The sequence below is a fragment of the Cryptomeria japonica genome, chromosome 3 (assembly GCF_030272615.1).
Source record: "Cryptomeria japonica chromosome 3, Sugi_1.0, whole genome shotgun sequence".
In the NCBI taxonomy this organism is placed as follows: domain Eukaryota; kingdom Viridiplantae; phylum Streptophyta; class Pinopsida; order Cupressales; family Cupressaceae; genus Cryptomeria; species Cryptomeria japonica.
The window spans coordinates 593,978,583-593,994,474 of NC_081407.1; positions in this window are offsets into that span (position 1 = coordinate 593,978,583).

A 15,892-nucleotide genomic window follows, 5' to 3' on the forward strand; every position below is an offset into this window, starting at 1 on the left:
CCCATGACACAAATACAAGCAATGACCTCCAGTTTTCCTCAAAATGTACCTATCCAAACAAATGTCAACATGAATGCAAACTTTCAAACAAGTGCGTCATCTTTGATGGTCAGTGTTAGTATACCAACACAAAGCATACCGATAATATCAAGTGTCTCAGCACCTATTCAAACACAAGCAACAAGTGCAACCCAACCTCCAGTTTCCTATTCTATAGGATCAACATATAGCCATAAAAATGCAAATCTAGGTCTTGCCAATACAACAAGTACAACTCAACCAAACATGGGTTCACATATCACTTACTTCACAGTACCTAGTGGAACACACAACACACAAAGTTATAATCATGGTACCTTCCAACAAACTCCTAGTTATACAGCCACGAATCCTTTTGTGGGACATACACAAACACAAGGTGTACCTTTGACCCAAACAGATATTTTGACACAACAATTACAAAATTTGTAACAACAAATGATGACCATGCAAACCGGTAACGATAAAAAGAGCTACACAATGCAGGACTTACGTCCTTATCCATTCGATCACACATTATACATGTCACCTTTCCCACAATAATTTGAAACGCCTAAATTTGATAGATATTGAGGGAAGGGTGATCCTAGAGATCATATCAGAGAGTTTTTTACGGAATGTATAGAGGTTGCTACAAAAGATACTTATTTAATGAGACTATTTCCTAAAAGTCTGGGAGGTCCGGCTTTAGAGTGGTTTTCAAATTTACCACCAACCATCACATCATGGGGTGAATTAGTTGAACAATTTATTGCAAACTTCTCGCATAACATTGACACCCCGATTACTTTGATGGACTTGTGTGCAGCTAAACAATATGAGAATGAAACATTTGCATCCTTCATACAATGATGGAGGGCTCTCTATAGGAGGTACAAGACAGTTATCCTAGAAACAGAGCAAGTGGACATGTTCACAGAAAACTTGATTCCCTAGATTAAATATCTAATACAAATGCAATGTTTAACCACATTCAAACAAATCACAGAAAAAGCTCTAAAATGTGAGAAAGGACTAGTAGAACAAGGTCTTATTAAGTATGGCAACACCAACAACAATGACAAATCTAAGTTGTGGTCGAAAAACAAAAATGTGACCAATGATGGTATTGTAGATGCCAGAACAATAAATAGAACTCAACCCATTTTATCTTTGGGAATGAGTCAATCATCTAATCCATGCATAGGGAATAACACGACCTCCACAAATGTAAACATTGCACAAAACATGAACACAAGATATGTTAGGATTCCCATAGATACTGAGAGGAGGGGTGAATCAGTATCTAATCGGTGAATTGAATTTCTTAACTTAAAACATGTAGAGCATATTATAACAGTGTACCGGTAAGCAAGAAATAATGCAATAAACAGAAATGTAAGCAACCACATAAGAAACACACCATAACACAATATTTTAATGAGGAAACCCAGTGTGGGAAAAACCTTTGTGGGATTTGTGACCCACAATATTCACTTACCGGCCAATAAGAGAATATTACTTACAAGAGGGGCCTGCACATGCAGGAAGGCCAAGTGCCTAGAGCTCATTGCTCAATGGGAAGTCTCACTGACTTACAATGATGGATTATACAAATCCAGTATCTTGTACTACTTTAGAATAGCATCTATAATGCCAGATCCAGTACCGATTTCTGCTCTATTTCTTACATAAACCCTTATCCTATAATTCGCATAATAGGTCTACCTTATTTCGCCTAATTACATTCTCCCATCTCTTATCAAATGTACTACAATGATCTTTTATATATAAGAGTCATTTTACAATAATACCAAGTCAGCTTACAAAGTTTTTATAATAATAAACAAAATATAATATAACAAAAATCCTATCGGCCTCTGTGCCGGTATGCTTCCTTTCTCTGCTGGTGTTGGTAGTCTGAGTGTTGGTGTAGAGTCTTATCTTGCAAGTGCCAGTGAATGCCTTGCCAGTGCCATAGGATTGTAAGGTTGCCATCAATGACAAAACCTTCAATCACCTTCAATGTCTCATTGGAGTGTGCATATGCCAACAATCTCCCCCTTTGGCATTGATGGAAACACTCATGAGAAAATCCAAAATTGTGTTATCCAAAAATATGTGTCCAAAAATATGTGAACCAAAAATGTGTGAACTCCCCCTGAGTAGATGAGTCTTCTATCGGTTATTTTCTCATACTACTACTCCCCCTTTGGCATCAATGACAAAGGTTGTCAAGATGTCAGTAGAGTTGTAGTCTCACTCAACCTTGTAACTGGGTGGTTACAATTTGAAAAAGATCTGCCAAAATCAAGTTTATATTCTCCATGAACTTCTTGTTATCCTTTATTGTTGTCTCTATTCTTTGAACCGTACCGGTGAGGTGCTGCATATGCTCTATCGGTGTTTTCTGTCCTTGTACTAGTGCCTCAGATATTTCCTTCTGCATGAATGCTAGATAGTCCAATCTTGGACTCAGTCTTAGTCTCAAATTCTTTGCCTTATCTACTATTCTATCCTTTTCTCTTACTAGCTTAAGTAGCTCTTCCTCAAAACTTGTTATCTTCTGTTTAAAAACTGATAATGTATCAGGTGAGTTAACAAAACTGTCTGCAATTTTATTGATTTCATCCTGTACCTTGCTCATCTACTTATCTATGTCAGTTGTTCGTAGGTTTGTCTTGCATATGTCTTTGTACAGAGTTTTGAATTCCTTCAGTAAGTTGCATAGTTCCGGTAGAAGTGTGTCAAATTATCTGGTACACTTCTTTATCTGATCCTCAAATAATTTTTGTTTTTCTTTTTCCAAGTTCTCTTTGAGTGCATCTTCCTTTATTTGGTCAACCATTACTGTGTTCTCAGTAATGTACTTTGACAAGGTGTCAAGTTGACTTAAAGAATCCTTGTTATCTACTGGTCAACCATTTCTACTAGTGTCAAGATCTTCCTCGAGCTATTAGGCTTCTGAAAATAGAGGACCAAGATCTGATACCAATTTTTAGGATTCCCATAGATACTGAGAGGGGGTGGGGGGTGGGGGAGGGGTGAATCAGTATCTAACCGGTGAATTGAATTTCTTAACTTAAAACATGTAGAGCATATTATAACAGTGTACAAGTAAGCAAGAAATAATGCAATAAATAGAAATGTAAGCAACCACATAAGAAACACACCATAACACAATATTTTAATGAGGAAACCCGGTGTGGGAAAAACCTTGATGGGATTTGTGACCCACAATATTCACTTACTGGCCAATAAGAGAATATTACTTACAAGAGGGGCCTGCACATGCAGGAAGGCCAAGTTCCTAGAGCTCACTGCTCAATGGGAAGTCTCACTGACTTACAATGATGGATTATACAAATCCAGTATCTTGTACTATTTCAGAATAGCATCTATAATGCCAGATCCAGTATCGATTTCTTCTTTGTTTCTTACATAAACCCTTATCCTATAATTCGCATAATAGGTCTGCCTTATTTCGCCTAATTACATTCTCCCATTTCTTATCAAATGTCCTACAATGATCTTTTATATATAAGAGTCATTTTACAATAATACCAAGTTGGCTTACAAAGTTTTTACAATAATAAAAAAAATATAATATAACAAAAATCATGTCGGCCTCTATGTCGGTATGCTTCCTTTCTTTGCCGGTGTTGGTAGTCTGAGTGCCGGTGTAGAGTCTAATCTTGCAAGTGCCGGTGAATGCCTTTCCGGTGCCATAGGATTGTAAGGTTGCCATCAATGACAAAACCTTCAATCACCTTCAATGTCTCATTGGAGTGTGCATATGCCAACAAGATACCCTAGGGTAAATGCTCCAAGAAGAAATTACACACCTCTAGGAGAACCTATTGAGTCAGCACTCAAAAAGTTAATACAGACAAACATGATTACTTTTACCTGAAATAAGAGTATATGAACCAGGTCCTTTCAAACCCACATGGTGGAATGATAATGATTTCTATGATTATCATCGGACTAAAGGTCATAAAACAACAAGTTGCTACAAATTGAAAAACTTGGTCCAAGATAGGATAGACCAAGGGGACATCACAATCAATATCGATAAAACCTCAGCAAACACAAATCATACAATTTTTAAGGATCCATTTGTTAAACATGACAAAGGGAAAGCTACCACATCAGGTACCCAAGACAATACAACTAACTACACAAAGGTCTCATATGACTACACTGTTCATGCCATTAGCTCAAGAGATGTATCAAACAATGATTCATAAGAAACACTTGATCAAGATGAGCAATATCAAGACACTCACACAGATGATAACCAAATTTGCATGATATCAGAGGCACCAAAGTATGATGATGATAGAAATCTTTGTCTCAGAGACTGGGGGCATGATCAACCATCTCATTCAGGTTGGTTTGAAGATGAACTCATAGAACACATCATGGATGTCAAACATACACATAAAGACTGTGAAGAGGGATTTAACATAAATCTTGATAAAACAACTTATGATACCAACAAATCTTGTAAGTCAAATGATATAGTCGCTACAATTACCATAACTCCCAGAGACAGAGACTGTGCAGTAGTTACTTGCAAATCAAAGGTAACTTTACAAGGGATACCACAAAATCATCCACCAGCACTAGGGACCTATAATGTTGTTGAGAAAATTAATAAAACTCTGGCACAAATATCATTATTCAAACTTTTGCGTATTTCACCCACTCACAGAGCTATACTGGATAAAGCACTTCAAGATTCAGTAGTGGACATAGATATAGATGAAAATGCCTTCCAGTCTATGGTAGGGAATTTGACACAAGGCACACGTATTGCATTCATAGAACAAGATATTCCTAGTGATAGACTACTTCATAATGACCCACTACATCTGGAAGCTTACATTCATAAGAGAAGAATCAGAAGAGTACTCATAGATGGAGGAGTTGGTCTCAACAATTGTACTTTAAAGCTGGTTAAGGCACTAGGATATTCTGAACTTCATATTGATTCTTCCAAGAGGATAAATATCAAGGCATACGATGATGAAGAACGTCCATCAAAAGGAATTGTAACATTACCTGTACAAGTGGGACCTATAACAACATAAGTCACTTTTCAAGTCTTGGACAGAGAGCTGAGATACAACATGTTATTGGGTCGCCCATGGATCCACACCATGCAAGCAGTACCATCCACATTTCATCAGTGTGTCAAATTCCCATATAATGGTATTGAAATTACCATAAGGGGTGATCCAAGTCCCTTCCAACATTGAAATTACTTGAAAGAAAGTGTGGATAATCAGGTACCTATCAATCAAGCAGCACCTCTCACTACACAACTAGAGACATTAAAAATCATAGAAACAAAAAAGGATATGCCTACAACATCCTCATTACAAATAAAAGATATGGGTTGTGGAGAATATTCTATTGCAAATACTTTAAGTGGGAAACAATTGTCTCTTTCTCCTAAGTCTTTTGGGAAACCTCACAATACAGTACAAAAACAAGACAAAGGAAAAGAAATTGTCAGATACATAGATTCATGCTCTTTCATTAGATGGGGTGACTTACAAGAAGAATCTCCGAATGAAGATGTTAACCATTGGATATATAGAGAAGAAGATCATATGACAATACCCAAAATACACACAGATCAGTATGGCAATGGATTCAAAATGCTCCAAAGATATGGATATGATGGTACCATAGGTCTGGGGTTATAGAAACAAGGAAGACTAGAGCCTATTGTTCCTAATGATAATCCAGGGAATCAAGGATTGGGATATAAGCATGTACAACATATCACAGAAGCAAGACAACGTACCCTTGATATACTAAATCGACCAAGGAAACCGTCATACTACATACCACAAAGGGATTTGTCCACGCAGGTACTTCCATCTTCATCTCAAACAAGTAATCACATACACACATCACCTAGTGCAGAATCAGATAGAGAAGACATGAGACAACCCCTGCAAGAACCTAGCACTGAGTTACAAAATGATGCAGTTGTTGACACAACAGTACAGGCTAATGTTGCAATAGATGTATGTTTACCACCACTAGCTAAATCTCATCCATGGTTATTGTCACTACTTCTGCCATGAGAAATGACTCAGGCTCAACTTAATGAATCGGACGAAGAAAGATTGCAAAGGCTTATACCAAGCTTAAGAAGGGTAACTAATGTCCAAAGAAGACTAGTCAATCTACAACAAAATCAGCGGTAGGAACAAGAAGAAATAAGTGATGATAGCTCACATAATGAAACATATATTGAAAGTGAGACAACTCTCATGACTATGAGTTCTTATCACTCCATGATTCTAGCCCACCAGAAAGTGTAATATTAAGGTATCAAATAAAGCCTATACAAGATGAAAATACACAAAGTCATTCAAACAATCAAGTCTTCATGTTATCAGAGTCTACTATAGAATGGAGTAATTATTTACCCTTGGTACATTCACACTTGATTGATTGGGGGAAATAAGGACAACCAACATTGGATTGGTTTAAAAATGATGAAGCAATTTCAGAATTTCTCAAAGTTAGAGAGGGATTTCCACAAGGTGATCACAAAGCAGGGTTTGCTGTAGACTTGGATAGAATAGCATACTTCAGAGAAGAAAGTGCTTCTGCAATAGAAGATAAGGATCAAACTACTCATAATGGTAAGAGAGGGTTGGGTAATCTTCCTATGAAAAGAGAAAGTTCAGCATTGCTTATAGAGGAAATAGAAGAAGTAAACATAGCAGAAGGGGAGGTTGTACATAACATCCATCTGGAAAAATCACTAAGAAAAGAAGAAAAAGACAGATTCATTCATTTTTTCAAGAAACGACCTATCAACTTTGCTTGGTCTTATGTAGATATGCCAGGTTTAGATTTTGAATTAGTGTTGCATCATTTACCTTTAATACCAAGAGTTAAACCTTACAAGCAAAAATTGAGAAAAATGCATCCAAGTATTGCATTACTGGTTAAAATAGAACTACAAAAGTTGTTGGATGTAGGTTTCATTAGACCTATTGATTACGTGGAATGGATATCCAACCTGGTACTTGTGACTAAGCCCATAGGAGGAATAAGAATCTATACGGATTTCTGAGATCTAAATAAAGCTTGTCCTAAGAATGACTTCCCACTACCCAATATCGATATGATAGTTGACCTAATAGCTAGAAATGAAATGCTATCCTTAATGGATGGTTTCTCAGGATACAACCAGATTAAAATTGCACCAGAAGATCAACATAAAATAGCCTTTACATGCCCATGGGGAACATATTGCTGGAATGTGATTCCATTTGGTCTCAAAAACGACGGAGCAACATACCAAAGAGCCATGACAACGTTGTTTCATGACATGATCCACAACATAATGGAAGATTATGTGGATGATATATTGGCTAAATAACAAACAAGAGAAGGTCACCTTATGGTCCTTGCATAGATATTTGATCAGTTGGAGAAGTATAATGTCAGACTAAACCCGAAGAAGTGTGTGTTTGGTGTAACAACACGTAAACTGTTAGGGTTTATAGTGTCAAACAGAGGAATTGAAGTAGACCCTGCCAAGGTCAAGGCAATCATTGATATGCAACCTCTATTAACACTTAAACAAATCAAAGGGCTACAAGGAAGACTACAATCCATAAGGAGATTCATAGCACAATTGCCATATAAGTGCCACCCATTCCAGCATTTACTTAGGAAAGGAGTTACTTTTAAATGGACAGAACAATGCCACCAAGCTTTAAAAGATTATCTTTTAAACACACCAATGTTAGTATCACCTACTCCAGGAAAACCTCCATTGTTATATATATCAGCAACAAACTCAGCTCTAGGAGCTATGTTGGCACAACATGACGACAAAGGAAAAGAAAGAGCCATTTATTATATAAGTAGGACTCTGATTGGCTATGAGCTTAATTATACCCCTATAGAGAAAGCATGCTTAGTAGTAATCTTTGCATCCCAAAAGCTCAGACATTACATGATAAGTCATAAGGTACAACTCATTGCATGCTTTGATCCACTCAAGTACCTATTAAGCAGAGCAACATTGACCAGGCGATTGGCTAAGTGGGTCATGATCTTGAGTGAGTTTGATATAGAATACATAGACAGAAAGGCCATTAAAGGACAAATTATAGAAAATTGGTTAGTAGAGGCTCCTTTACAAGACAGTCATCCATTACTCATAGACTTTCTAGATGAATCAATGTTTACATTGACAACATCTTTAATGTGGAAATTATACTTTGATGGGTCATATACAAGTCATGGATCTGGAGCAGGGATTCTCTTCATTACTCCTCAAGGGGATTCTATACCTAAATTGTTTACGATAAACTTTCAATGCACAAACAATATAGCCGAATATGAATCTCTTCTCATAGAACTTTGTACAGATATATAATGGAGAATACAAGAATTACAGGTCTATGGTGATTCACAATTGATTGCAAACTAGGTCAATGATTATTACAACACGAAGGATGACAAACTCATGCCTTATAAGAAGCTAGTAGAATATTACAAAGAGCACTTCAACAAAATCACCTTCGAACAGATCCCAAGAATACAAAACAAGGCAACATATGCAATGGCTACCATAGGATCTCTTCTGAATATGCCTGCTAATGAAACTCAGTTTGAGCTCATCATAGAATAGTTGATGCTACCAGCTTATGAGACTCCTCCAGCGGAATATGTATGTACAATTGTGGGTCCAGAATCACCTTGGTACAATAAAATATATACATATTTACATACTCAATACATGTCACTGGATCTACCCAGAAATCAAAAGAAGACCTTTATTTGTCAGGTATCTAGATACATCATTATAGCTGATACTTTTTATAGAAAGGGATTCAATGGAACTCTTCTCCGATGTCTTGATGAGAATGAAGCACACCTTCCTTTAAAGGAAGTTCATGATGGAATTTGTGGGGCTCACCAAAGTGGTCCACCATTGTCAAAGAAATTGTTGAGAACAGGTTATTACTGGCCAAGTATGGAAAAGGACACGTATAAGTATGTACAGAGATGTAAACAATGCCAAATGCATGGAGACCTCATTCATGCACCAGCACAAGATCTTCAACCCATTACATCACCATGGCCATTTTCACAATGGGGATTAGATCTAGTGGGTAAAATCAACCCTACTTCTTCCAATGGGAACAATTTCATCTTAACAGCCATTGAGTACTTTACCAAATGGGTTGAGGCAATTCCTCTTACATACACCACTGGAAAGTAGATATCAAAATTCATGCTCAACTATATTATATGCAGATACGAGATTCCAATGTGCTTCATGATAGATAATGGACATCCATTTAAAAAACCAGGAAGTGAAGGAATTGTGTTACAAATTTCACATACAACAGAGATTTACCACACCTTATTATCCACAAAGCAACAGACAAGTATAGGCTACAAATAAAATAATATTGAAAAATCTTAAGAAAGTTGTCACTGACACAAGACGAGACTGACATCTCCAGTTAAATCCCGCTCTTTGGGCTTACTGAACAAGAGTACACACACCTACAGGAGCAACACTGTATTCTTTGGTCTATGGTACAAAAGCAATACTCCCCATTGAAATAGAAATACCGTCTCTAATAGTTTCCTTACAGAACATCATATCAGAGGAAGACTACAGGGTACCAAGGTTACAAGAACTCAAAACCCTTGATGAAAAAAGACAAACAACGTTCAACCATCTACAAGGATATCAAAACCGACTGAGACGGAGTTACAATAAAAGAGTCAACCCACAAACTTTTCAACTGGGAGATCTAGTCCTTAAAGAGAATCAAAGGAACCTAGTGGAATGTGAAAAGCCAGGGAAATTCGAACCTAACTGGCTAGGTCCTTTCATCTTAACAAGGGTTATAGGCAATAGAGCATATAATTTGGCTACCATGGAGGGAGATCCACTCTCTGACCCTATGAACAACATGCACCTTAAATGATATTATACCTAAGGGTTGTGTAGTTTAGGTTTTACTTTCTGTATTTCATATCATATTATTCAAAACACTGCATTACATATAGTTTCTTTTTCAAATGCATCGCATTCTCAAGGTTTCTGCATTTTCATATAGCAACATCAATAAAACAAGGTAACTGTTCAAGTTTATCATTCGTTTGCATCCAAGAGAAACAAGGGTCATCTCTTTTCTTAGATATTCGGACATGAAGTCTTTGAGATCCTAAGGTCATTCATTTATAACATTACCCTGTGATGACGCTTTACTTATGGTTGGGTAGTGATTCACTATTTGAGACTTGTTAACCCAAAAACTATCAATTGCTATATCTCAAACATAATAAATCTCTAATTCACTCGAGACACCTAGTTGATCATATGACTAGTGAAAAATCAAATTCTACTTTAGCGCCGCTGTAATTATCACACCCAAGTAGGTTTCATTACTTACAAGTCAAGGCAAGAAAATAAAAAGAAAAAATGCTATGCCAAATATTCATCTCAAGGAAAAAGAGCAATGATATATAACTGAAATATCACGCATACGAGTGCGACAAAAAGCTTGACTATGGGAACATGCAAGCAAATTCATCAGGGCTATGAATGCCTACTGGCAATGGAGCAATATTTGAGAAATTACAGCCTATAACCTCATCGGAGCTCTAAAAGCTTGCTAGCAGCGAGGCTCTATTCGAGATGCTTTTGAAGTTAGGATAATCCATGTAGCTAGTCATATAGGATGCTAATGATCTTTAGTGAAGACAAAAGCGGGAATTAACTCATCTGCACACACATGGGCAAAAGAAGATCAAAGTTTCAAGAACCAATGGGGAAGTTTTTCACGTCTCCATTTTTAAATCCTAGTCACTAAGTGTGTTGATTTGAATGTTCCAAGGGACCTTAGGGATCGATTGACCGCTTATCTATGAAATGTTTTACACCTCCATTTCAATTAGTGTATTATAAATGATACAAAAAACATATTCAACCTTGTTCAAATAGGAAATGCATCTTCATCATGCATATTGCATTCACATAGGGCATGTCAAAAATTCATTTGTCTCCACATACATTCGGCAGATCATGTCATACAGGTCTGCACACTGGGGGCATAACTGAAAAAATCCTAAAAAGCGGATAAAGTCCTGAAAAAATCCAAAAACATTGAAAAACTGAAAATCCAAAAACATTGAAAAACTCAAAATCCAAAAACATTGAAAAACTTAAAATCCAAAAACATTGAAAAACTTAAAATCCAAAAACAGTGAAAACCATAAAAATTACCAAAAACATCCATATAAAGTCCTAAAAAAATCATCCAAAAACATTCAAATATGGAAAACATAACAACCAAAAAAATCTGCAAAACAATCCTTCAAATCAACCAAAAACATATGCAAAATGTTTTGAAAAAATCAATCAAAAACATTCAAATATCGATCTACATAATCCAAAAACATCAAAAAAGCTCTTGGAAAAGAACTAAAAATTGAAAATCAATCAATCAAAAAAACTTGCAATAAAATGTCTTGTGAGAAACAAATACCCTAGCAGATATCCAGCAAACATTTCACATGAAGTTAACAAAGGATACAACTATCCAGTCAAACATCTGCAATCAACTGATCAAACTATCTTATCAATCGTATCATATCCATATCAAAGTGATCATTATCTTGTCTTAAACAGAAGAGGATACACTCGAAATAAGATAGGTCAGTCTTAAATGGGGTCCGCAACTTTATGAGATCAGACATTATCAACCATCACATCAAGCAACTGATAACAAAGGAACAAGGTCAGTATAGCTGCTGAATTTTGTCCGGGTCAGTCTTTATCTTTTATCATTTGGCAATAGATATTGTTCCTATGCTACTCAAGGATGTCCACAAGTGACTAGAGGAGCTGTGATGGGCATTATCTTTTTCTTTGTTTGCTATTTGTGGTGTGAACCAATGAAATTCTAGGGAAATTGCTCTAGTGGGTGTCTGTGATAAGAGCATTCAGCTATTGGATGCCACACATACCTAAACCCCTAGTGTAATTCCTAGAATGGAGGGTTCACTCCATGTCTGCTATGTGTTTGTTTCTACAATGAGATATCTTTACATCTTGGTTTCTTATACCCTGATCTGCTAAGCTTCATTGTTCAATAATAATGCTCAGTGATGAATATATATTGCGCAATAAAATATGTGACACGGGTTTGTGATTCTTTCAATTTCATTCTCATCTCATTTTCTTATTGATAGTTTGTTGATTTCTTATCTTCTTTCTAACATTATTTCTATCATCAATCTCTTCTCTCTATCATCTTATTAACATTTCTTCATGGTGTATCTGAGTTTAAAATTTGTTTAGCCATTATCATACAAAAACAAAATAGATTCCATTGCATTCATTATAGATTTCATTGCATTCATTATAGATTCCATTGCATTCATATACATTCCATTACATTCATAAATATTAGTTAATATGCATTCATATAGATTCCATTGCATTCATTAGCATCGTTGATACATACATGTACTACCATTACATTCAGAATCATATAGAATCAAATAGATATGCATCATAAAACTCATAGCATCATATAAGCATACATGAAAAAAAAAACATAAATAGATCACTGCCAAAACTTGCATATCATATATATATAACTCAAAAATGATAATGTGTATGAATACAATAAACAGGCCCGAAGGCTCATATAACATGATCAAAAAATGTCTCAACCAACACTGCCTCTGTCAGCAGGTGGATCCTGCCCCAGGATGTCGAGGTGGTCCCATAATGCCACCACTGCTAGTCCGTTGTGAAGTAGATCTACTCAATATCCTCCCCATAAACGCACTGAAACTAGGCTCTCTCTGATCCTCGGGGACAACTCTCTCATATGCCTGTCGATAGTATATAGCCTCCTGCACAGCAGTGAAATACTTGTCTTCCTAGTTGCGCGCATCTATACCTGCTCTAAATAGCTGATCAAAGGCATCCATGGTAATATGACCTCTTCTGACTGCCTCATCTCTCTCCCTCTGGAGATGATCTCTCTCAGCCTCAAGGGCACCATAATCGGCATGGTAGGTCTCCCGCTCAACATCTCGTCTAGCGACCTCCTCTTCCAAACTCTGGATCCACGCTCTAAGAGTTTGTGGATCGTCCTCATCACCCACCTGTCCTCTCCCACCCTCTGCAACAGACACATCATCCAGCTCTAGCATATCCTCATCATCATCCCCACTCTCATTGCTTGATGACTCTAAAGAATCATCGCTATCCCCACTGTTGATAGACTAGGTGTCTCCACCAATGTCTAAATCCTCTCCCTCCTCTCCCTCATCTCCCTCACCTCCTCTCTCATCTCCCTCACCTCCTCCCTCAGCTCCATCCTCCCCTCCTCCTTCGGCTCTATCCCCTGCGCCTATCCTCAAACATTGTCTAGGATGGCGAATCTGATGTGTTGTAATCAGAACAGGAGGATGAGTTAGTGGCACTAGCCTGTGTCTAGAAAACCATGCATCATACTCCGTCGTCATCCTTGGATCCACTGCACCTCTACCCCAACCCTAGAGTAATGGCTGCAGAGCATCAAACTCAGTAGAAGCAACATGTGGTTGTATGCACACACCCCAATCAGATACCTCCCAAGATACACAAGCAAAATAAGCGGTAACCATTGGTGTCACTTGTACCTCACCAAACTATCTTAGTACCTGCCCTGGAAGATACATCTCAATAATACGTTGGGTCTCAAAAGTCTTATCGATCAAATATCTCTACTGTCAGCAGAAAGGCAAGTGCACTGCATCATCCGCCCAACCTATGCAATCTAAGTATGGTCTCCATATGAAATGCTAAAGTATGTCCAACTGATGTCTCCAATACAAGGTGTTCCCTGAACCCCTGTGTCTAATACCTACTGTATACCTAAAAGCATAAGGCTCACCAGGTTGCAAATCAACATGAATAACATGCCTCAAGATAGAAATATGCTCCCATGCCCAAGTTTGGAGTAGTGTCACACCACAACTGATAGACCGATATCCAAGATATATAATCCCAAGCATTTGATAATATAACATGGCCAGTAGACTTGGACTCCATGCATACAATCGACGATGAACAATCATATCATGGAGCACTCTACCCCATCCAACTGGAAATTGATGACCTCGTCATTCAGGTATCAGTAAACCACCGACAACACTGCATAGTACAATATTCATATCATCGTAATCTAATCGGGCCTAAGGGATGTCATATCGGCCACTGATCTACAAGTCTTGTATCTCACACTCAAAAAGTGCACACAATCCAGCAATGCCATCATCATGGTCGTACATAACTCTCTCACCATGAATAGGAATCCGCAATATATGCCATACATCCTCTAAAGTAATAGATGCCTCACCAGTCGGAAGATGGAATGAACGAGTCTCAGAATGCCACCGCTCTATCAAAGCTGCAATCATGGCCTTGTTGGTCATAACCTCTGGTAAGTGTAAAACATGGTATAAACCAAGCTGTCAGATATGCTCAATCTCCTCATCAAGTAAGTCAGCTCGAAGATCAAGTCCACTGGGTCTGCTCTGTCGGCAGTAAACACTCCAATGTTCTCCTACAATGAGAAAATGTTGAAAATATCAGATATCGGATCACAAAAAACAAAAATATTTTCAAATGCATGACAAAAAAATTACACATACAATGAATGCATGATAGATATAACTAATGCGGTATACTTATAGCTTTTGTGTAACATTAACAACTAATGTGTAATGATATGAGCGCATGCGTAACAATAAACACTTATGCGTAATGATATGCACGAATGCGGCACATTCTACACTAATGCGTAACAGTTATGATGATTGTGTAGCATTTAAAGCGTTTGTAGTACACTTAATGCGAATGCGTGAAAATTGATAGGCGAATGCATAACACAAGGGAAAAATTGATCACTGGAATTTTTTTGGAAAATAGCAAAAAACAGGTAAAAAATAAAGAAAAATTGGAAAAATACCATGCCACGAGTCCCTGGAGGTCTCTAATATGAACGTACTCAGTCAAACAGATGCAATCGAGCTCTATAACTAGCCATGATGATCAAATATTCAGAAGAAAGCATACAAATTGCAGAGAAAACCAAGAATTTACCAAATATCAAATGAGCAAATGAAAACCTAAAAATCTCTATTTATAACTCAAAATTAGGGTTTTTTGCAACCTCGACGCCCGTGGTCCCCGCCAGCTTCAAACACCTTGTAGCCTACTCAAATGATCTTGAAATGGCACGAAACCTCACATGCTTGCTCGTTACACTGGTATCGAAAACATGGTCTCAATTTTTGAATTTTTCGACCACCTTTTCTGAGGGGGCATATTTACACTATACAACAGTACCAAGGCATACTGGGGCATAATTTTTCGTTTTCTTTGAAACAAGGTCGTTTCGACTTTGTCTCAAAGAGGGGCAAATGTAGACACCTAAAAATGTCTCATTGATCATGTACTAATTATTCTTCTAATTAGTTAAATAATTCTTTAATTGTTTAATTAAGTTAATTAACTATTTCTTCTAATTTCATATTTCCTCATCATCTTACTAATTATTCTATTTTCTATTTCTTTCATCATTTAATCATTTTAATCATTTTCTAAATGTTAATTAAATATTTATTATTTGATTAATTATGATTAATTTCCCAATTTAAATAATCTTTATTATTTAAATAAATTAATTCTCAATTTCTATCTCTAATCATCTAATCATTAAACCTTTTAATTAATTAAATATTTATTATTTAATTAATTGTGATTTAATCCTTTAATTCAAATAATCTTTTTATTTAATTA